At 46.2% G+C, this 21,724-nt stretch overlaps 1 protein-coding gene and 1 long non-coding RNA gene across 4 annotated transcripts in view; one reads left to right on the plus strand and one right to left on the minus strand.

The window, feature by feature from the left end:
* LOC138268342 (SLAM family member 5-like) overlaps positions 1-21,724 on the minus strand; it is a 160,895-nt gene that overhangs the window by 79,803 nt on the left and 59,368 nt on the right. The gene's annotated exons all lie outside the window — the stretch shown is intronic.
* The window catches only part of LOC138268343 (uncharacterized), a 91,713-nt gene continuing 90,072 nt past the window's right edge, over positions 20,084-21,724 (plus strand). The window contains exons 1-2 of the long non-coding RNA XR_011199980.1: positions 20,084-20,158; positions 20,927-21,068. This is a non-coding gene — a long non-coding RNA (uncharacterized lncRNA). The remainder of the gene's footprint in view (positions 20,159-20,926; positions 21,069-21,724) is intronic.

The raw sequence follows: 21,724 nt of genomic DNA on the forward strand, positions 1-21,724 counted from the left end.
GGGCTGCACACAATCCAAAATCAGTCTAAATGACAGAGACCAGTTGCACTTCAGTTGTTCCCGGAGTGGTCCCCTGAAATACTGCATCATGCGTTCAAGCACAGTTGCGCTGGTGGAAACGCTTTCAGTCCTCCTTGTTGTGAAGGGACAGCCATTGAGCAGAAAAAATAGCAACAGCAAAATGCAACCTCTTTTGCCAAATTAATAGTAAATTCCCCAAAATCACTCGAAAATATTGAGTGTACAGCTGAAGGTATTAGGTCAAACATAGAGGAAAAAGTGTGAACGAAACTGGAACTGACAGCCTTAAGGAAATGCGCGATTCCAGTAGTACTGAACATGTTAAATATTCATCCCATAAAGTCACCAAAGTGTCTCAGAACGTTTGTACTCAAAAGGGACTATATTTCTGCAGAGGACCTCGCAACTTGAAGCGCAAATGTCTTGATGACAGCCGCCATCTGTATAGCAGTTAGAATTTTCTCAACGGGTCAAAGCGTTGTTTTGCTGTGGTGGACAAATGTGATTTGTTTGCATTCAGGATGGTCTCACCCTCATTGAATGTTACATAGGTGAAACCAATGGCACCAGCAATTACTCTGATAACCAAGTGTTTTTTGTTGTCCCTTGTGTGTAAATGTTTAGCTGCAAGCATGTCCTGTTGTAATGCTCTGAGAATTCGTGTGCTTAACTGTCCAGTATTTACTGGAAAAGTCAGGACGTATCAAGTCATTTAAAGGTTTAATGCGTTTTGCATAATCTGGAATGAATGTTCTGCTTAAAAAGCCCAATAAAGACTAGAGATTTTTGATGGTGTTTGAATGTTGTAGTTGTGTGCATTTTTCTAAAGATTGAGGAACTAGGCTCTTGCCTTAATCTGATAATTCGAATCCCAAGAACAGGACACTAAGGAAGGCTATTTTTTTTTTTTTTTTTTTTTAATGAATTGAACCTGTAGTCTATTTTGGCAAATCCCTGACAAATCTGGTGGCTAGTCCTTTTTGGCCATTAATATATCATAAATGGTAATGACGCAGTCCCAAAAGATAGCATTGATTGTGCGTTCAATGTCTCCTCCTAACTGTATAGTTACTTTATACACCCTGTCGGGCGTGGAGATCTGATTGTCCGCAGTCTCAACTTGTAAGAAGCCATCAGTTGCTTTCACCTCCAGATACTCTTGAAGATCCTGGTGAACTATTGTGACCTGTGCTACACTGTCTAGCAGTGCTAGAGCCCACTTCGTGTTCTTCAGCAAAGCCCTCTTCCTGAGTGGCATGTCGTATTGCAGGTGCTCTCACTTTTTTCTTTTTGAACTGGGGTTCTTGTTGGGGAGGTTTCTTTTCCTTCTTAACAGAAACTTCAGACAAGGGTTGTTGCTCGGTTTTGCGTACTCTGTTCGCTACTCTGACCGCCCACCTCTCTCACTGCGTTTTTCTGGTGTGTCCTAAAAGGAACGAGATTGGCGGGTATCGGTATACTGATATCGGTCAGGCATTTTTATATTATCTCTATTTCTAAGATTATAATGATTTTGAGGGGTCTCAGAATGTAGAGAATCTCCCTTTTCTTTTTTCTCCCAGCGTTTATGTTTAGAACCTTCAGGTGCTTGCTTGGTAGAATCTTTATTAGATCTACCCTGTAGTTGTGGTTTAATGGGTCTGGCCCCAGACTATCTTGATCAATACTAGAGTAGGTCTCAGCGATAATCTTTGGCAGGCCACGTTCTTGATCCGATGCAGAAACATCCCACTGCTGCATGCACACTGCTAGTGCAACTGCCTCCCCCTAAGGTTACTTAATATAATTTAAGACCCAGTAGCAAAATTTACCACTAATTGCAACCTCAAATCTAGGGCTGGGGCAGCCCAGTATTCATCTTGAATGTGTTTTAATACCTCCAGTAGATTGGCAAGTGTTGGCGTACTGTGTGCAGTAGTATAAAGTGTGTCAAATACTGTGCCCCAAGTGTTGGTTACGTATTATGGGAACCATCTCAAATGGAAAACACATAGTGAGTATTCTATGTTTGTCCTGAGGACCGGTATGGGGAAAAACTGCTTCCAGCGCATTAATTTTTTGAGCTAACAAGAACGGAATTTCCTCCCGCTTGGTGGGAACTTTAACCATGATTGAATGTACAGTTGCAGGATTATTGTCTGGTTTGACTGCATGTGGTTGCGCTGGGGCATTACATTCTGGGTTTGTATTTAATGTGTGCATTACAAACTGTACTAACAGTCTGTATATTGAGTGAGCTCTGTATCTAAGCAGCAAACCTCAGCTACTGCCAAGGTTTCTGCATCAGGGTGCAGTGTATATGTGGCCAATAAAGGTGAGGTAGGACCATCATTACTCAGAGACCTAACCTAATGTGTAATATTGTATGTGGTAGGGTGCCATCAAGACAATTATTATGGTCTTGATAAGATAGAGCCATTTTTGGTTGTCTGGAAGAGAGTGGACCCAAGAATTAATGGTCGTGAGTTGTGCTGCCCAGTAACATTTTTGGATGTATGGTTCGGCAATGCCCCCATCATACCACCCCCCTGGCCAGTTATTCTTGCCGGCCCACCATACCATAGTAGAGTTCTGAGTTCAGTATCAATTGCTTTGAAATAAGGCACAGAGACAGGAAAGGGTGTATTATGCAGTGCGTAGAGAAAGGGGGCAGACCCATCATCTTAAAGAGTGCTGCCTTGCCCAGCAATGACAGTGGCAGAGCTCTCTAGTGGTGCACATCATTCAATCGTGCTAGGAGAGGACATAAATTATGGGAATGGAATTGGGTGGGATTGGGGGTGTCGTGAATACCCAGGAAGGGGAAACCATCACTGACCATCCGAGCATCACAAACCTGAGGCAAACCTGGCACTTTCTCTTTAAGCCATAAATCGTAGACTTCGTCCAGTTCATGGTATAGCTGGAGTATCGTTCAAAATGGGCCGGAATGTGCATAATCCTATCTAGGGTCAGCTGTAGCGTAGAGTGATATTCTGTCCTCCCAATGTTCTAACCAATGCAGACTACGGACCAGTGGATCAATTCTGATCCAAGCCGCAAGAGGTTCCAACATAACAGCGAAAATTAAAGGGGAAAATAGACATCCCTGTCAAGTGCTATGCTGGAGGTTGAATACACAGGATGTCTCACCATTGAGCACCACCTGAGCCAAAGGAGAAGCATAAAGAAGCCATATCCATTCCAAATAGTTGGGTCTGAAACCTAGATGCATCAAGACTTTGAACAAGTATGGCCACTCAACCATGTCGAAAGCCATACAGGCATCAAGATAGAGGACTATAGAATCCTCCCATATGCGTCTGGTCTGGCACATTACGCGATGAACCCTCCGCAAGTTTAACACTGTGCTTCAACATGGAATAAAGCTAGTTTGATCTGGGTGGACTATTGTGGTAATGACTGAAAGCAGACGACAGTCCAATACTTTAAGCAAAATTTTGATTTCAGCGTTGAGAAGCAAATTAGGCCTGAAAAGAAGCAGAGTCGTCCACTGATGTGCCCGCTTTACGTAGGACCATTATGGAGGGCTGCCTTTGGTTCTGTGGTAGCAATCCTACACTAAGACTCTATTCATAAATCTTCTTTAGGTAAAGGGCGAGTTTAGTGGCCATGAGCTTGTACAACTAGATACGGACTATGAAAGCTTTGCCCCACCTCAACTTCCTGATTGACCCTACTATTTCCCCCTCAGTGAGGTCCTTTTCCAGGTGTTTCCTATCTTCGAAAGTAAGAGTTAGGAGCCGGATGTCGGGCAACAATTCACAGGAGTCTGATGCTGTTGCAGTCGAAACGGGGGGAGTACAACTGAGCATAATAGTAAAGGTCTCCGACACACCCCTTCCACCGCACACTATTGTTCCGGTGTCAGTGCGAATACTGCTCATCTATATGTCCACCTTTTCCTTTCTCTCAAGCCGTGTCAGGAGTTGTTTCCCTGCTTTGTCACCCACCTCATGGAGGTTATGTTGCACCACCTTATGCCTTAGCCTAACCGTGTCAGTCCCCACATCTCAGTTTTCCTGTTGTTTGAGAGCCAAGACGTGTGTAGCGTCAGCCTGCCTCATTCTACAAAGGCTACCTCATTGTTCAGTATTTTCTGTTCTAGTGCCTCTAGTTTTGCCCTCTTTTCTTTTTTGTGCCCCACCAGCAGGAAGAGTCCCTGCCCATCAATCACCACCATGTAAGCCTCCCATAGTGTTTGTGCTGAGTCTAGTGAGGAAAGATTGTGTATAACACCTCCAGTTCTGTTTCGAAGGTGCGAACATAGCAACAGAACAACGCTGCACACTCCTACTTCACCTGGGTGGCAAGGACTTACAGAAGATGCACAAAAACCTAGTGGGAGCGACCCCCAAGACATATGCAGTGTTGGTTTCTGCCATGAATGCTCACTTTGAACCATTGGCCAACAGGGACTATGAACATTTTGTTTTCTGGCATGCCCGACAGGAACCAGAGGAATGGTTCAACACATTCCTTGGTACATTCAAGCAGCTTGCAAGCACGTGCAGATTCCAAGATGAACAAGAGGAAAAAAGGGGCCAGATCATTCAAGGATGTTCATCGGCCAAACTCTGAGAAACCATACTCCAGTACCATCGTAAACCCTGGAAGGTCAAAAGAATTGTTGAAAGCAAGAGCCTCGCACATGGAAACAACTCTCCACAGAGTCATAAAGACTGACCCAGTCAATGCCATCCAAACATGCCACATCACAGAGGCCCCAAAATGGCCCAGAGAAACAAGATGACCTTCAGACACAAGAAGGTCATGTGGATACTACAGATCATGTGGATAGCGCAGAGGTCAACCCAATTGACCAAACGACTGACCCGTCAGCGGCAGGTAATACACTGCCTTCAACAAATACAATAATTTGCCAAAGTCTGGCAGTTTGAGAAGCGGAAACCCCTGAAGACATGAGCGAACCAGAAGACATGGACAACAATGTTGCAGAGTACTTTGTCCACACCGTCTTTACTGTAGGACTGTCACAATCCACTCAACGCCCACTCCCCCTGTGCCAAACAGGTGTAGGAACCCACCTGGTCATTGCAACTATAGAGACACGGGCACTTCCATCGACCTGATGTCTGCAGACAAGTATCATGCATTAGCCAAACTCCACAGCTTAACTAGGTCAGAATGAAAATATTTGTGTATGGCCAATCACAACCACTGCCCATGCTAGGATGTTTCAAGTCATCAGTGTCACACAAAGGCACCAGGGTAGATACACCACGTGTACGTAGCCGGAGGTGGCCAAGGCATTCTGATCAGCGGCTGCACAGTGGCCTCTTTTGAGAACTGATCTATTTGGTGTTTGTTGTGCCATTAGAAGAAATCTCAATGCCATATTCCAGGACATCAGATGCTTAAAGGGGAAAGAGGTGAAGCTACATGTTAATCGGATGATTCAGCCATTGGCACTGCAGCACAGGCACATAGCTTTCCATCTCAGTCCAAAAGTGGAAGCAGAACTTGAACTAGAGAAGCTCAAATGATCTGGCATAACCGAGAAATTGAATAGTTCAATACCATGTGGTAGTGAGGAAGCAAAAACAGCCAGTTGAGGTCAGCATCTGCCTGGACATGAGATGCCCAAATGTAGCGATCAAAAGGGAGCGTCATCCCACTTCCACAATTCACCCTGAGTCGAGATAAACTATAACATTTTCAACTCATGTGGGCCTCAGGCAAAACCGTCATCTCAACTTCAGCATATCCAGCACAAAGTATTTCAGAACAGCATCTAGGAAATGCTTGCTGGCCTATCAGGTGTCATTAATGTCAGTGATGACTTCGTGGTGTTCTCTGATTGATTTGGCAAAGATCACAAACGCTTGAGAGGAGTCCTCTGGAGGATCCAAGACTCAGGTTTGACCCTTAACCGAGATTAATGAGAATTCATGAAACAGACCATCAGTTTCTTTGCCTACACTTCCTCAGCTGATGGAGGAGCACCTGACCCGGAGAAGGTGCGTGACGTGCAAGAAACTCCTGCTCCCACAAATATCTCTGAGGTCGGGAATTTTCTTGGCATGGTTGTTATGTTATGTTATGTTTTATGTTATGTTATGTTTTATGTTATGTTATGTTTTATGTTATGTTAGGTTATGTTATGTTATGTTACAACGTTCTTATAGAGTGCGTTTCATGGCACTGAAGCATCGATGCAGACGTAATATAAAGTTAGCTGTCTGCCTGTTTCAAAAAACAGGTTTTTAACAGGGTTCTGAAGTTCACAGAGGCAGTTCATGCTCTAATCTGAGGGGGAAAGGAATTCCATAACTTTGAGGCAATCGCAACAAATCTGGTGCCACCAAGTCTCTTCCTGTTGAACCTACGGACTTCTAGAGGTTTTTCATGGAATGATCTGAGATTGCATTTAGGCGTATATTTCACAAGGACACTAAGGCAGGACTCTTCCCATTTAGTGATTTAAAAATGATACACCCAGTTTCAAATGTCGTCCTCTGAGCTACTGGGAGCCGGTGTATTTTTGTCAATTAAGGTGTAACATAGCAAGATTATTTTGGATGATTTGAGTTCTCTGGCACAAGTTCTGTGGAAGTCCCATGTAAAAAGAGTTAGCATAATCAACCTGGGACATAACAAGCTCGATAATAATCTGAATCTAAGGAATAATAATTGCTGATTTTCTTTCTTTTCCGGAGTTGGAAAAAACAAGCAGAGGTGACTGCACCTAACTGATGCTTCATGGAAATATCCTCATCCATGAGAATACCAAGACTTTTCACCACGTTTTTTGGCACAGGGTATTGCTCATTTCTGAGGGCCAAAAGATTGGGTTCCACCTCTGCAATTTATTTTTGAGTATCACAATCTCAGTGAATTACTGTGGGAGGTTCATACTTGACCTCATCAAGTTCACCAACCTTACCCACCCACTCAGGGACCTCACAAAAGATACATCTCCTTGGACATGGGGGAAAACATCAGAAGAAGCATTCCAGGAGATGAACCAAGCCCTATCTGCAGGCACCACCCTGTCCTAATCTGACCCACAGAAGCCAACCACCAAGTGGCTAATGCCAGCCCAAAGGGACTAGGGGCAGTCGTCTCCCAGCAGCAACAAAAGGGTGACTGTATGCCAGTAGTCTACGCAAGCAAATCACTTGCTGCCACGGAGCAAAGATATTCCTAGATCTAAAAAGAGGCCATCGTCAAACACTAGGCCTGCCAGCAATCTCACGCATATGTGTACAGGCACCCATATTTGTGATCACCACCGACCACTGAACAGGGCTTCGAGAGATTCCAGAGATCTTTTCACTTCAAGGATCCATGGTGATATGTGAGTCTTTACCTCCTGCAATTGGCCTGAGTCGAGTGTGGCAATGGACAGCTGTAAACACTGATGGGTTGGTTGGTACAAACAATGGTGTCCATAGAGAGTGGGAGTGGCCTGGATCATTCTGCAACATATCAGACATATTCTTTGGTGCCCTCTACTTCATCAGCCTTCTGAGTGGCTGTTCGGGGATGACATTAGAGACGATCTGCTTGAATATTTGCACCAGGTCGATATTCTACTCTCCTGCCATATAACTGCAATTGAAGCAGCCATTTATTGATGTGCGTTGGAGGTATGGGCGCTGATCCTTGAAATAGGGGCACTAGTGGTTTGCGGTCAGTCAATTGACCCCAGGGACCCGATCTCCCCACATTTACCCTTCATATTAAATCACTCATGACCTACTCATAGACTACATTTACGTTATCCCTAGTCACATCTGAAATGTCATCACTGTTGACAATACTGCGCATGGCGGGGGTGCAAGTTATAGTTACTCTAGGGCACATGCTGTAGTTACTTCAGATACCTATATCTGGTTAATTTCAGTGGTTTTGATCAAATGGTATGTCTTACATAACATTTTCATCTAACTCCAACAGCCCTCTAACCTTTGTTTTTCTCAGTCAATTTCTAAGGTTTTACTTTAGTGTATAGTTTGATATTTTTACAATTCCTACCTATAATGTCACTTTAACCTTTGTTTTTTTCAGTGAATTTTTAGTTTTTTTTTTTTTTTTAAACGTAAAGTAAAATGTCCATCACAATGCACTCGGGGGGGGGGGTTGTGGTTGGATGCATTGCATGGCATGGCATTGTCACTGTGCCATCCCCCCTAAAGCTTGCTGTCCCTGTCCCTCCTCCTTGAGCTTCTTTGTCCATGCCCCACCCTCTCATCCCTAGCCCTTTGGCTGTTAGTCTAACACTGCCCTTCCAACCCACCCTGCAGGGTTAGCTTACTGCCCGTACCCACCTTCTTCCTGAACTTTGTTGTCCAAGTCCATGCACCTGCCCCCTCCCTCTGGCGGGTCATAGTCCGATTTGCTGCCTCTGCCCTCTAGCTAGCTAGCTGACCTTGCCCACTCTTCCTGCCCTCTGTTTCCCGAGTCTATGTCCCTGTCAAAGGCTGTCCTGCTTATCTTCAGTGCTTAGCCTAATTCCCCCGCCATCTAATATCAGTGTGCATGCCCCTTCTCTCACCTTTTTGCCCACCAACTGATTGCCCCTCCTCTCTACTCTAGGTAGTCAGTTGAGCTGCCACTGCCCCTCCTGCCTGCACAGCTTAGTCAGATGGCTGCCGCCTGTGCCTGCCCTCCATGGTCCATTTTGCTTCCACTCACGTCTGCCCTCCATGCTCTGTTGTGTTGCACCTGATCCTCCTGCCTACCCTGCGTGTTCTGTTATGAAGCCCTTAGCCTCTTCCCTTACCCTCTGTTGTCTGTGTCCAGGCCCTAACCCCTCCCTTCTGCCCTCCAATGTTGTGCAAGCCCTTGCCCCTCCATCTTGCTCACCATGGCTGTTGTGCTGCCACAATCCCTCCTGCCTGCCATGCATGGTATTTTGTGCTGCCATTGCCCATCCCACCTGAACTGTGTAGTCAGCTTGGTATCCCCAACACCCTCCCACCATTCCTCTGTTGTCCATAAGTATGCCCTTATAGGCTCCCTGTTGTCCTCAATGGTGAGTTGTGCTTCCAGGGCCCAGCTTGCTGTCCAACAGGGTGAGCTTACTGCTCCCACCATGCCCTCTTGCCCTCTATTGTCCAAGTGGGGGCCCCTTCCCCTCCCATGTGCCTTCATGGTCCCTTGTCATGCCCCTGCCCCCTTCCTCCTGCCTTGAATCGTCTGTTGCGCTCCAACTGCCCCACTGCCTGCCCTGTGCAGTCAGCTTGCTTCACTTGCCTCCTACCCCACTGCCCTCGATTGTCCATGTGCATGGCCTTGCTCCTCCCTATTGCTTTCCATGGTCGGTAGTGCCGCACTGTGTGGTGTATTGTGCTGCCACATCCCCTGGCATTTGCCCTGTAAGGGTAGTTTGGTGCTCCTGCCCACCTCCCTTCTGCCCTCTATTGCCAGATTTGATGTTCCTAGACCATTCCTCCTGTCCTCACTGGTCCAATGTACCATGTATGCTAACATTTTCACTGGTAAGAAGGAGATTTAAAAGAAATCTGGGCAACAGATTTTTCCCATTGACTTACATTGAAAGAGGAAATTTAAGGTGGGAGAGTGCTAAAATAAAGACCTTTTGGGCTTAAACACCGGGAGTCTCCTTTCTGAATCAGGTTTTTTGGTGTGTATGGTTGCACTGCCTCTCCCTTCTTCCCTCAATGGTCTGTTGTGTTGCCACATCCTCTCTGTCCTGCATAGTTTGGTTTGCAGCCCCTGCCCCACTGTCCCCTGCCCTCCCCTGTCAGTTGTGCTGCCACTGCCCCTCCTGCATGCCCACCGTGGTCACCTAGCTACCTCTGCCCCTCCTCCCTACCCTCTATTGTCTGAGTTTGTCCCCTACTAAAGTTATTTTCTGCCCTCCTTGGGGCAGATAGGCCTATTTTTTTAGTAGTCCTATCTGCCCCTATGGCAGAATGCACTTAGGCACCAATTTCTAAATGCTTGATGGTGGGATGTTTGTCAACTGACGAAGTATTTGCATTTGTGATAATTTTTTTCCACCTTTTTGTTCTAGTTCAAAACTTTTGCTTTCTTTGCTGTGGCTCCTTTCGGTTTTGGCGGTGGTTGACCTGTGGTTTGCATAGTTGCATGTTTTAGGTAAGTAAAAACAATTTACTCCAAAGGAGTATTGTTGCCATGCATGAATGACATGTTTGTAGGTGGTGTACTAAATGCAGGTTTGTGTGAAATTGTCCTTAGATTTGTGCACAATGATATTTGAGCTGTCTTATTTCTAAATTGCTTTTCTTTCTTTCTTTTTAGTGGGATATCATTGGTGATTGCTGTGTCTGCGCAGAGTAGTTGCTGGTGATTCAAGCTTTTTCAGGCAAGTGAGCGGTATAGTTTTTGAGTTTATAACTCTTACTAATAAAGCTACACTTTATTACTTATCTTACACAGTGCTGGTTGTTGGTGGGGCATTTGTCCTGTTAATTTTCATAGGAAAGATCATGGCTAGCTGCAGGATGACCACTCAGCAGGTGGTTGGTATGCTTTTTGAGTCATTGTCTGATCATGATTATGAGACGGACTCTGCATCTGAGGCAGAGGAGGAAGTGAGGGATTCTGGCAGTGAAGTTTCTGTCGGAGAGGAATCTTCTGATGAGGAAGCCACACTCAGTGCAGATGAAGGGCCTGTCTCAGAGGAGGACACTGATGTGCCATTAGAACAGCAACCTGGGGCTAAAAGGTTTCCCGTTGGAAGACTTGAACTCTGGGTTGCCCCAAACATGGAGCAGCCAGAGTTGCCTGTCTTTACTGGTCTCCCGGGGTGTAGAGTCAATACTGAGAACTTTTTACCTGTCAATTTCTTTGAGTTATTTGTGGATGATGTGTTTTTGGAAGAGATTGTTGAGCAGACTAATTTGTATGCGGAGCAGTATTTGAGGGACAACGCTGCTAGACTTAGGCCGCACTCTAGAGCTACCCAGTGGATTCCTACAAATTTGGAGGAGATGAAAAGGTTTTTAGGTTTGACTCTTTTGATGGGGTTGATAAGGAAGCCTTCACTGGCTTCTTATTGGTCTACTAGTCCCTTGATGGCAACAGCTATACTTCCTGCAACAATGAGTCGTAATCGGTATTTGCTTCTTCTTAGGATGCTGCATTTTATTGACAATGCATTAGCCTTGCCACGAGATCACCCTGATTCTGACCGTCTTTTTTAAGATTAGGCCTGTCCTTGATCATTTTGTAGATCGGTTTTCAGAGGTCTATGTTCAATCAATCAATCAAAGAGACTTATAGAACGCGCTACTCACCCGTGAGGGTCTCAAGGCGCTGGGGGGTGAGGGGAGGAGTAGGGTGCGGGGGGAGGGGCGATCACTGTTCGAAAAACCAGGTCTTGAGGTTCTTCCTGAAGAGCAGGAGGTCTTGGGTCTTGCGGAGGTGGGTGGGGAGGGAGTTCCAGGCATTGGGGACTAGGTAGGAGAAAGATCTGCCTCCGGTGGTGGTGTGTTTGATGCGAGGGACAGTGGCGAGAGAGATGGCGGAGCGGAGTTGGCAAGTGGGAATGTGCAAGGACACTTTTTCGTTAAGGTAGGTTGGGCCGGTGTTGTGGAGCGATTTATTTGCGTGGTGAGGATTTTAAAGGTGATCCTTTTGTCTATGGGGAGCCAGTGGAGGGCTTTGAGGTGTGGTGAGATGTGTTCATGTCTGGGGGCGTCGAGGATGAGTCGTGCTGCTGAGTTCTGGATTCGCTGTAGCTTGCGCTTGAGTTTTGGTGTGGTGCCAGCGTAGAGGGCGTTGCCATAGTCTAGCCTGCTGCTGATGAGTGCATGGGTGACTGTCTTTCTGGTCTCTGTGGGGATCCACTTGAATGTTTTTTTCAGTGTGCAGAGTGTGTTGAAGCATGGGGAGGTGAGGGCGTTGATTTGTTTGGTCATCGAGAGGGAGGAGTCCAGAATGATGCCGAGGTTGCGTGCGTGGTTTGCGAGGATGGGTGCGGGGCCTAGCGTGGTGGGCCACCACGAGGGGTCCCAGGTGTTTTTGTGTGGGCCAAAGATGATTATTTCGGTTTTGTTGGAGTTGAGTTTAAGGTGGTTGTCTGTCATACAGGCAGCGGTGTCGAGGAGTGCGGTGTGTAGGTTGGATTTGGCGGTGTTGGGGTTGCGGGTGAGGGAGAAGATGAGTTGTGTGTCATCAGCGTAAGAGAGGATAGTGATGCCAGCGTTTGAGGATGTTGGCAAGAGGGGTCATGTAGATGTGAAAGGGTGTGGGGCTGAGGGAGGACCCTTGTGGGACTCCGCAGGTGATTTTGGTGGTGGGTGATTGGAAGGGTGGGAGACAGATGTTTTGGGTTATGTCTGTGAGGAAGGAGGTGAGCCAGTCCAGGGCTTTGTGTCTGATCCCGGCATCGTGAAGGCATGTGCGGAGTATGTGGTGGCAAACGGTGTCAAAGGCTGCGGAGAGGTCCAGGAATATGAGTGCTACGGTCTCACCCATGTCGACTCTGGATCTGATTTCATCGGTGCAGGCGATGAGTCCGGTTTCTGTGCTGTGGTTCCTGCGGAGCCCAGATTGGGAGGGGTCGAGTGTGTGGTTTGTCTCGAGGAAGTGGGATAGGTGGGAGTTGACTATTTTTTCTGTGACCTTGGCTGGGAATGGGAGGAGGAAGATGGGGCGGTAGTTGGAGAGGTCGTCCGGGTCGGCATTGTTTTTTTTTAGGAGCGCGGTGAATTCTGCGTGTTTCCAAAGGTCTGGGAAGGTGGCGGTTTCGAATGAGCTGTTGATAATGGCTCGAAGTATGGGGGCGATGGCGGGGCTGGCCCTGTTGTATATTCGGTGGGGGCATGGGTCGGAGGGGGAGCCAGAGTGAATGGAGTTCATAGTGTTTTCAGTTTCTTCTTTGGTGGTAGGGGCCCAGGTGGTGAGTAGGTTGGGGGGTATGTGTGGTGGGTTAGTGTTGGGTGGGTAGAGGGCGCGTGTGGTGGGTGTGTGAGGTGTGAAGCTGTTGTGTATGTCCAGGATTTTGTGATGGAAGTGATTTGAGAGGGAGTTGCAGAGGGTTTGTATGTGCGTGGGGTCTCGGTTGCTGGCTTTGAGTTTGGAGAGCTCTTTGATGATGGTGAAGAGTTCCTTGCTGCTATGTGAGTTGTTGTCAATGCGTTCTTTGAAGTGTGCTCTTTTGGTGGTGCGGATGAGTTGGTGGTGGATGCGTGTGGTGGCTTTGAGGGCGGAGAGGTTAGTGGTCGAGGGTTCTTGTCTCCAAGATTTTTCTGCTTTGCGGCATTTGCGTTTGGACTAGTGGAGTTCAGGGGTGAACCATGGGGTGTTCTTGATGTTGCGGGTGGGGATGTTTTTCCTGAGGGGCACGAGAGCGTCAGCACAGGTGTTGATCCATTTGTTGAGGTTGTGTGTGGCGGTGTTGGTGTCGGAGTTGTTGGCGGGGGGGTTTGTGTCAGTTGGGACTTCAGGAGCTCAGTGGGGATCTTGTCCCAGATGCAGTAGGGGGTGGTGTGTTGGTGGTGGTGTGTGTGTGGTTTGTTGTAGGAGAAGTGGACGCAATGGTGATCCGTCCATTGGAGTTTGGTGGTGTGGGTGTAGGTAACGTGTTGGCTTGAAGTGAAAATAGCGTCGGACAGGCCAGGGGGACAGGCGCTGGGCGCAGTCCAGGCGCGCATGGGTACAGACAGGCTTGCCTCTGCGGATGCGCAGAGACCGCCATTAAGAGGGGGAGGTGGGAGGGAGGGGCAGCTGGGAGGCGGGCGGGAAGGGAGAGCGAATAGGGGCGTGAGGTGGGGCAGGGACGCAGGGACGCAGCGGCGGGGAGTAAACTGAGCCGTGGGAGCGCACAAGGGTCGAGATGACCCGAAGACGGCAAAACAGTGGGAAAAAAGGCAAAAACTATGAGAAGCAGACAATGCACAGAACAGCAGAAGAACGAGCGAGCCAGAGGTCAGGTCAAAAGCGGAAGAGCACAGCGGAGAAGAGAAGATAGAGCGTTCAGGTCAATAAGAAGTGTGAAGGCATGAAATCAGATAGGCAGTGCACAGAGTGGCAGCGGAAAAGAGAAGGTAAAGCGATCAGGTCAAAAGAAGTGGGAAGGCACGAAATCAGACCGGCAGTGCACAGAGCGGCGGTGGAAAAGAGAAGGTTAAGCGATCAGGTCAAAAGAAGTGGGAAGGCACGAAATCAGACAGGCAGTGCGCAGAGCGGCAGAGGAAAAGAGAAGGTAAAGCGATCAGGTCAAAAGAAGTAGGAAGGCACAAATAACACAATAATGTTCCAGGCAAAGAAATAGCTGTGGATGAGTCTTTGGTCCTCTTCAAGGGTTGTTTGGTTTTTAGGCAGTACATTCCTAGCAACAGGGCACAATGTGGAATTAAATTGTATATGCTGTCTGAAAGTAGTACAGGATATGTGTATAATTTCCGTGTCTACACCAGTAGGGATTCCAGTATTGACTCCCCTGGTTGTCCTCCCACTTTTGGAGTTACTGAGAAAATTGTGTGGGAACTTAGTAGGCTTTTCAACAAAGGTCACCATTTGTATGTAGATAACTTTTACACTGGAGTGCAGTTGTTCAAGGAATTGTTTAGAGTGGACACTGTTGCTTGTGGCACAATTCGTTGTAACCGGAAAGGCTATCCAAGGGAACTTGTCTGTAAAAAAAAAAAAAAAACTTCAGAGGGGACAGTGCAGTGCCTTGCGGAATGATGAGCTGCTAGCTTTGAAGTTTTCAGAGAGGAGGGATGTCTACATGCTAAGTACCATCCATGATGAGAGTACTTCCCCTGTGACTGTTTGGGGCCAGGTTGCTGAAGTGCACAAACCTGTGTGTATTTTACATTATAATAAGCACATGGGAGGTTAGATAGAGTTGATCAGATGTTGGAACCTTATACTGCTATTTGCAAGTCTTACATTTGGTATAAGAAGTAAGCAATTCACCTCTTCCACTTAGCAACTTTTAATGCTTTTATTGTATTTAAGGATAGGTCTCCAGAGTCAAAGATGACATTTATGAAATTTCAGGAGCCAGTGATAGAGAGCCTTATTGTGGTGGAACAGGCCAGAGTTCCTAGAGAAGCAGTGGTGGAGGATGTGGCTAGATTGAAAGATCGCCACTTTGCTGAGCACATTCCTCCCACACCCAAAAAAGACTTTCCAGTTAAGAAATGTAGAGTGTGTTTTTGAAGAGGTATCCGGAGGGAGACTCGAATGTACTGCCCAAATTGTCCTTCAAAGCCTGGGCTGTGTGTCGGTGGTTGTTTTAAGAATTACCACACCCAGAAGAATTACTGGGAACAACCATGAGTGTAAACTCATGTCTGTTTTGTATTTTCATGTGTTCAGTTTCATGGTTAGCATTTCTGTTGTGTACTTAGTTAGAGCTTTTGTGTTTGTAGTTTTTTAATTATTTCTAGTTAGTTAGGGGTTTAAACAAAAAAAAAGTGATGTGTGTGGAGTGGGGCTTGGCTGAGGGTGTGCATAGTGTACATATTGATTTGCTGTTGGCTACTGCAACACACTGCCAGCCAAACACCAGTCCACACACTCCCATCAGCTGGTGTGACTGTTGTATCAGGCATGTGGGTGTATGTAAGTGATGGGCCCTTGAGTGGCGCTGTCTGTCGATGCCAGTGTTTTAGTGTGCTGAGCCCGTGGCTGGCGGCGTGAATGGTCTTGTGCATGTCATGTATGAAAGGTATGTGAATGGACTGTAAAGCGGTTGGTGCCTTGCCGTGGCTTTACAGCTCACGAGCTGTGAGTCATTGGTTCAGTTTTTTGTCTTTCAGTTATTAACAGTGCATTTCATTTTTGTGAAATCTCTTGTTAATAAAATTTGATCCACTGAACCATCACTCACCGTGCCAAATCCAACCAGTATGTGTGGTAAAAATGACAAAACCTGCTCCGCTGTAATCAGGCGTCGCAGCACACCTGTGACACGCTAGGTGCCTTGGGTGGGACCCCGATGATGAAGCATGCCACCAACTTGGTTGGTGGGTGAGGGGTCTTTTTCTCATAACCTAAGTGTGTTTCTTTTCACAATTTTAGTGTTTGGCACATCACAGACGTATGTGGACACATCACAATGATATATTATAAAACTACCTGTGTTTGGGGGGGAGGGGGCACCTATTTTTTTGGTCCTGGGTGCGGCCTTCATCAAGGGAAACCTACCAAACCCAGACATTTTTAATAAACTAGACACCCCAAGGAGTCCAGGGAGGTGTGGCTTGCTTGGATCCCCCAACATTTTCTTACCCAGACTCCTCTGCAAACCTCAAAATTTGCTTAAAAAATCATATTTTCCTGACTTTCGTTTGTACGATCACCGCTCCAGCACAAAATTCCTACTCCCCAGTGTTCCCCTCAGTCTCCCAAGTAAAATGACACCTCACTTGTGTGGGTCCCCAAAGCAGAGTCAGCCTAAAGATGTATAAAAGAAGACTATGGCCCTCATTCCAACCCTGGCGGTCATAGACCGCCAGGGTGGATGTCCACGGAAGCACCACCAACAGGCTGGCGGTGCTTCATTTGGCATTCCGACCACGGCGGTACAGCTGGATTTCCCGCCGGATTTCCCCCGGCTGGGAGAATCCTCCATGGCGGCGCTGCAAGCAGCGCCGCCATGGGGATTCCGACCCCCTTCCCGCCAGCCTGTTTCTGGCGGTTGTTACCGCCAGAAACAGGATGGCGGGAACGGGTGTTGTGGGGCCCCTGGGGGCCCCTGCACTGCCCATGCCACTGGCATGGGCAGTGGAGGGGCCCCCTAACAGGGCCCCAGCATGATTTTCACTGTCTGCATAGCAGATAGTAAAAATCGCGACGGGTACAACTGCACCCGTCGCACCCCTGCAACACCGCCGGCTCCATTCGGAGCCGGCTTCTGTGTTGCAGGGCCTTTCCCGCTGGGCCGGTGGGAAAGTCTGAATGGCCCCTGCGGTCTTTTGACCGCGGAGCGGTCAATTGGCGGCGTAAGTTTGGCGGGCGGCGACTGCCGCCCGCCAAACTTAGAATGACCCCCTATGTCCTTATCAACTCGCTGTGCCATCCCCTCTAGCTCTACAAGTTTTTGGCCTTATTCTGTTGCAGGCACCTGGCCCACCCACACAAGTGAGGTACCATTTTTATCGGGAGACTTGGGGGAACGCTGGGTGGAAGGAAATTTGTGGCTCCTCTCAGATTCCAGAACTTTCTGTCACCGAAATGTGAGGAAAATTTGTTTTTTGTTTTTTAGCCAGATTTTGAGGTTTGCGAAGGATTCTGGGTAACAGAACCTGGTCAGAGCCCCACAACTCACCCCATCTTGGATTCCTTTAGGTCTCTAGTTTTAAAAAATGCACAGGTTTGGTAGGTTTCCCTAGGTGCCGGCTGAGCTAGAGGCCAAAATCTACAGGTAGGCACTTTGCAAAAAACAGCCCTGTTTTCTGTCAAAAAATGGGATGTGTCCACGTTGTGCTTTGGGGCATTTCCTGTCACGGGCGCTAGGCCTACCCACACAAGTGAGGTATCATTTTTATTGGGAGACTTGGGGAACGCTGGGTGGAAGGAAATTTGTGGCTCCTCTCAGATTCCAGAACTTTTTGTCACCGAAATGTGAGGAAAATGTGTTTTTTTTAGCCACATTTTGAGGTTTGCAAAAGATTCTGGGTAACAGAACCTGGTCAGAGCCCCACAAGTCACCCCATCGTGGATTCCCCTAGATGTCTAGTTTTAAAAAATGCACAGGTTTGCTAGGTTTCCAATGGGGCCGGCTGAGCTAGAGGCCAAAATCCACAGCTAGGCATTTTGTAAAAAAACAGCTCTTTTTCTTTCTGAAAATGTGATGTGTCCACGGTGTGTTTTGGGGCATATCCTGTTGCGGCCGCTAGGCCTACCCACGGAAGTGAGGTACCATTTTTATCAGGAGACTTGGGGGAACACAGAATAGCAAAACAAGTGTTATTGTCCCTTGTCTTTCTCTAAATTTTTTCCTTCCAAATGTAAGACATTGCTGTATACCCGGTTTAGAATGAAAACCCATTGCAAGGTGCAGCTCATTTATTGGCTCTGGGTCCCTAGGGTTCTTGATGAACCTACAAGCCCTATATATCCCCGCAACCAGAAGAGTCCAGCTGACGTAACGGTATATTGCTTTCAAAAATCTGGCATCGCAGGAAAAAGTTACAGAGTAAAAAGTGGAGAAAAAATGCTGTTTTTTTCACCTCAATTTCAATATTTCAATATTTTTTTATTTCAGCTGTTATTTTCTGTAGGAAACCCTTGTAGGATCTACACAAATGACCCTTTGCTGAATTAAGAATTCTGTCTTCTTTTCAGAAATGTTTAGCTTTCTGGGTTCCAGCATTGGTTTCACACCCATTTCTGTTACTAACTGGAAGGAGACTGAAAGCGCAAAAAAATAGTAAAAATGGGGTATGTACCAGTAAAATGCCAAAATTGTGTTGAAAAATAGGGTTTTCTGATTCAAGTCTGCCTGTTCCTGAAAGCTGGGAGGATGGTGGTTTTAGCACTGCAAACCCTTTGTTGATGCCATTTTCAGGGGAAAAACCACAAGCCTTCTTCTGCAGCCCTTTTTTTGCATTTTTTTAAAAAAGACGAAAGTTTTGCTGTATTTTGGCTAATATCTTGGTCTCCTTCAGGGGAACCCACAAAGTCTGGGTACCTCTGGAATCCCTAGGATGTTGGAAAAAAGGACGCAAATTTTGGGTGGGTAGCTTATGTGGAGAAAAAGTTATGAGGGCCTAAGCGCGAACTGCCCCAAATAGCCAAAAAAAGGCTCGGCACAGGAGGGGCAAAATGCCTGGCAGCGAAGGGGTTAAGACGTGATGGCTTGTGTGCATTAATGTTACTACTCTTATCATTTACAGCGCCACCCCCCGCACCCAAGGGGTAATGTTTGCAGGGGCGTCAATGTATTTCAGTGCACAAAAGTGCATCAAATGACGACCCTGCTTGAGGAAAATCGCTATTGCATGCCTATGCACAGTGTATTTTTACTTCTTATCTGTACTTACTATGGAACAGCAAATATAAATAGAAAACACTTTTAAATGTGTTTGCGAGCTGTGTTACTCATTCCTGAATATTAAAGTGAACAAAAGCAGAAATATTATGTTGCAAATAAATAAATACAATTTTATTTAAAGTTCTGTTTATTGTCATGTCTGTGCTTTTGCAGACCCTTAAAGCAACAACAAATGGCTAGTGTTTTCCTTTCAGAAAGATGAAAACCTAGGAGTGATATATGTCTGCAGGGTGCACAGAAGCACCTTCTCTGCTTCTTTCAAACCTCGGACAGGGTGGTGACTCCGTGGCTTTGTAAGCCGTGTCTTGGTGAAATGGGTGTTAGGCAGTGGAGGTGGATGGATTTTAGAAGTACTGCTCTGGGGCATCTTGAGACCATTTATACTTTAGTTGCACTGGTATCCAAAATAAATACACTGGGTCTATTAAAGCTTCAGTGTAAATGGAAATGTTGAAGTGACTGTACTCACTAGCCCAGAGTACTTGGTACTACTAGTACTGGTACTCCCCATTTAAAAGTATTGCACCGGCGCTCATTGATATTAAAACATTACAAATTAAAACAGTGCAGGCACCTGCCAATACCTTCCAATTGAAAACACTGGCTTAAAGTGCTTGTGTTCAGCGGAATTATTCTTGTTTAAATGGGATGACTAATCAATGTTTATCTTCCTCAAGAGCATATGTTGAAGCCAAGTAGTTTTCAAAACTGGGTCATGCATTTTTTCTCCTTCAGTGCCTCTCTGCTTGCTCTAGAACACGTGTGCAGCATATTTCTAAATATAGCAGGATGTACGAATGTGCCAGCCGTGCACCAGCACCACATCAAAATAAAGCCACCACTATCATACTCCTGCCGAGGTAGACCCTACCGGGTCCCAGACTAGCAGTGCCTCCTACATACAGCTGCAGCAGCTGCGCTTCGATACCAGTTAGGGCCAGCACTGCTACTGGGGTGCAAACTTTCTGAAACTTGTCATGCCCTTTCAAATTTGTGGCTATTTTAAGAGGAGGTATGTTGCACTCTGTAGATTTTAATTTGGTGGACATTTTGTTGTTGTGTGATACATTTTTGGTTTTATGCTATAGATTATTTGTGTACTGCGTGTGCCTCCGAAGCAACTTCAGAGCCCTGCAGAGGGAGTAGAAGAGAAAAACATGAGGAAAGGTGAGAGAAAGATGTGGCACTGGTTTTAGCCAGTGTGCTGTTAATGGGGCTTCAAATAGTAGTTGATGGGGCAGAAGGTATCATGAGAGGTAGGATGCAGCATGATAAATCATATTTTGCTTTTTATAGCTCTAAAGCTACATTTGGGCTGCCTCAGTATGTAAATGGAAGAAAGCAGTATGTTGTGTAATGTGGGTTGAGCGTGTGATACTCTTGTCATCCATAGATTACTTAACAAAACTAAGAGATAATAGGAGAAGGAATGAAAGACTGCGGTTTGGAATACTGCCTTATAAATGGCGGATTTAGAGAAGTGATGCTAGGACATTTTTGTAAAGTGCTAATATCTACCAACCTTCACTTCTTAATCTTAATGGTATTTAACTATTGCATGGATGGGAAGGCGAACAGTGATGTAGGGAAAGAGTTTGTCACTTAATAGTAAAGTTCCCTCTTTCGAGGAGAATAAAAGCATCATGCATGTTGGCATGCTTAGGTACAGAGCAAGCATAATCTATAGCAGCCTGGATGTTCTTTGATTATTGACTATCTATGTATTTGTTGAGTTTACTCATTTAGAAAACCTGTTTGATATTCGCACCTGGCATCTGCCTTTGTAAGAAATGTTAATTTTGGAGCTTTTTTAGGTGTATAGTGACTTTGACTTTTAATGCTCTCTCCTCCATCTTCGTCATGAGCCCTTTCTCTGGGTGAAGCCTACTCTGAGCCATGTGCATGCTTGCATTAACCTATATTATTGTATTTCAGAAAATTCTCCACACTCCATCTCAAAGATATGAACAAAGGACTCCTCGAAGACCAAATTCGAAGAGTTCTAGGACCTGTCCCACTGAAAGCACTGAGTGGGGGCAGGTGTAAAGGAGCTGTACAGCCTAACGAGATTGCACAAGTAAGTGGGACAGTGCTAATGATGAACGTGAATGGAATGGGATATGTTGAGCAGTGATAGTATTAACAGACTTGAGGGAGCATTAGTGCTGAGATTTTAGAGGCAGGTTCCTCAGAAGGTTTTTGGAAAGGGGTCTTTTTTCTAGACACTCCACAAGAATTGCGTTCATTTGGTCCCAAAACATACACATCTGCTTCTTGCCAAGGTGCCATCCTTTAGTCTAGTATTTGTTGCAATACAAAGGCAACAGCATAAGTCCTGTATAACATTTATTGCCTGAAAAGTGGTCATGGTGAAAGACTTTGGAGTGAAAGGGAGGGGAGTGGGTGTCTCTTTACCAGCCTTGCTACATTTTAATTAGAAGTAGTGGGCCTCTTGTTGTACTGTGAAGACCCTCACAGCTTGCCAAACAAATAATGCTGGAATTGCTTTAACCGTAGGGTGGGTTATTTGCACACGTACTTTTTGTGGTGTTAGTCCTGTGAGATGAGATCCATTAAGTGTACTGTTTGGGGTTTTAACACTGTAGATCTTAGACTTCTTTAAGATGGACTAAAGTCTGCTTTTGTGAAGATCATTCAACAATACCAGGTTCAGGTTTAGATTTGTGGTGGCCGAAGTGTCAGTTAAAAGATCATAGTAGGGACCGATCTTCA

Source organism: Pleurodeles waltl, chromosome 12, assembly GCF_031143425.1.
Source record: "Pleurodeles waltl isolate 20211129_DDA chromosome 12, aPleWal1.hap1.20221129, whole genome shotgun sequence".
In the NCBI taxonomy this organism is placed as follows: Eukaryota; Metazoa; Chordata; class Amphibia; order Caudata; family Salamandridae; genus Pleurodeles; species Pleurodeles waltl.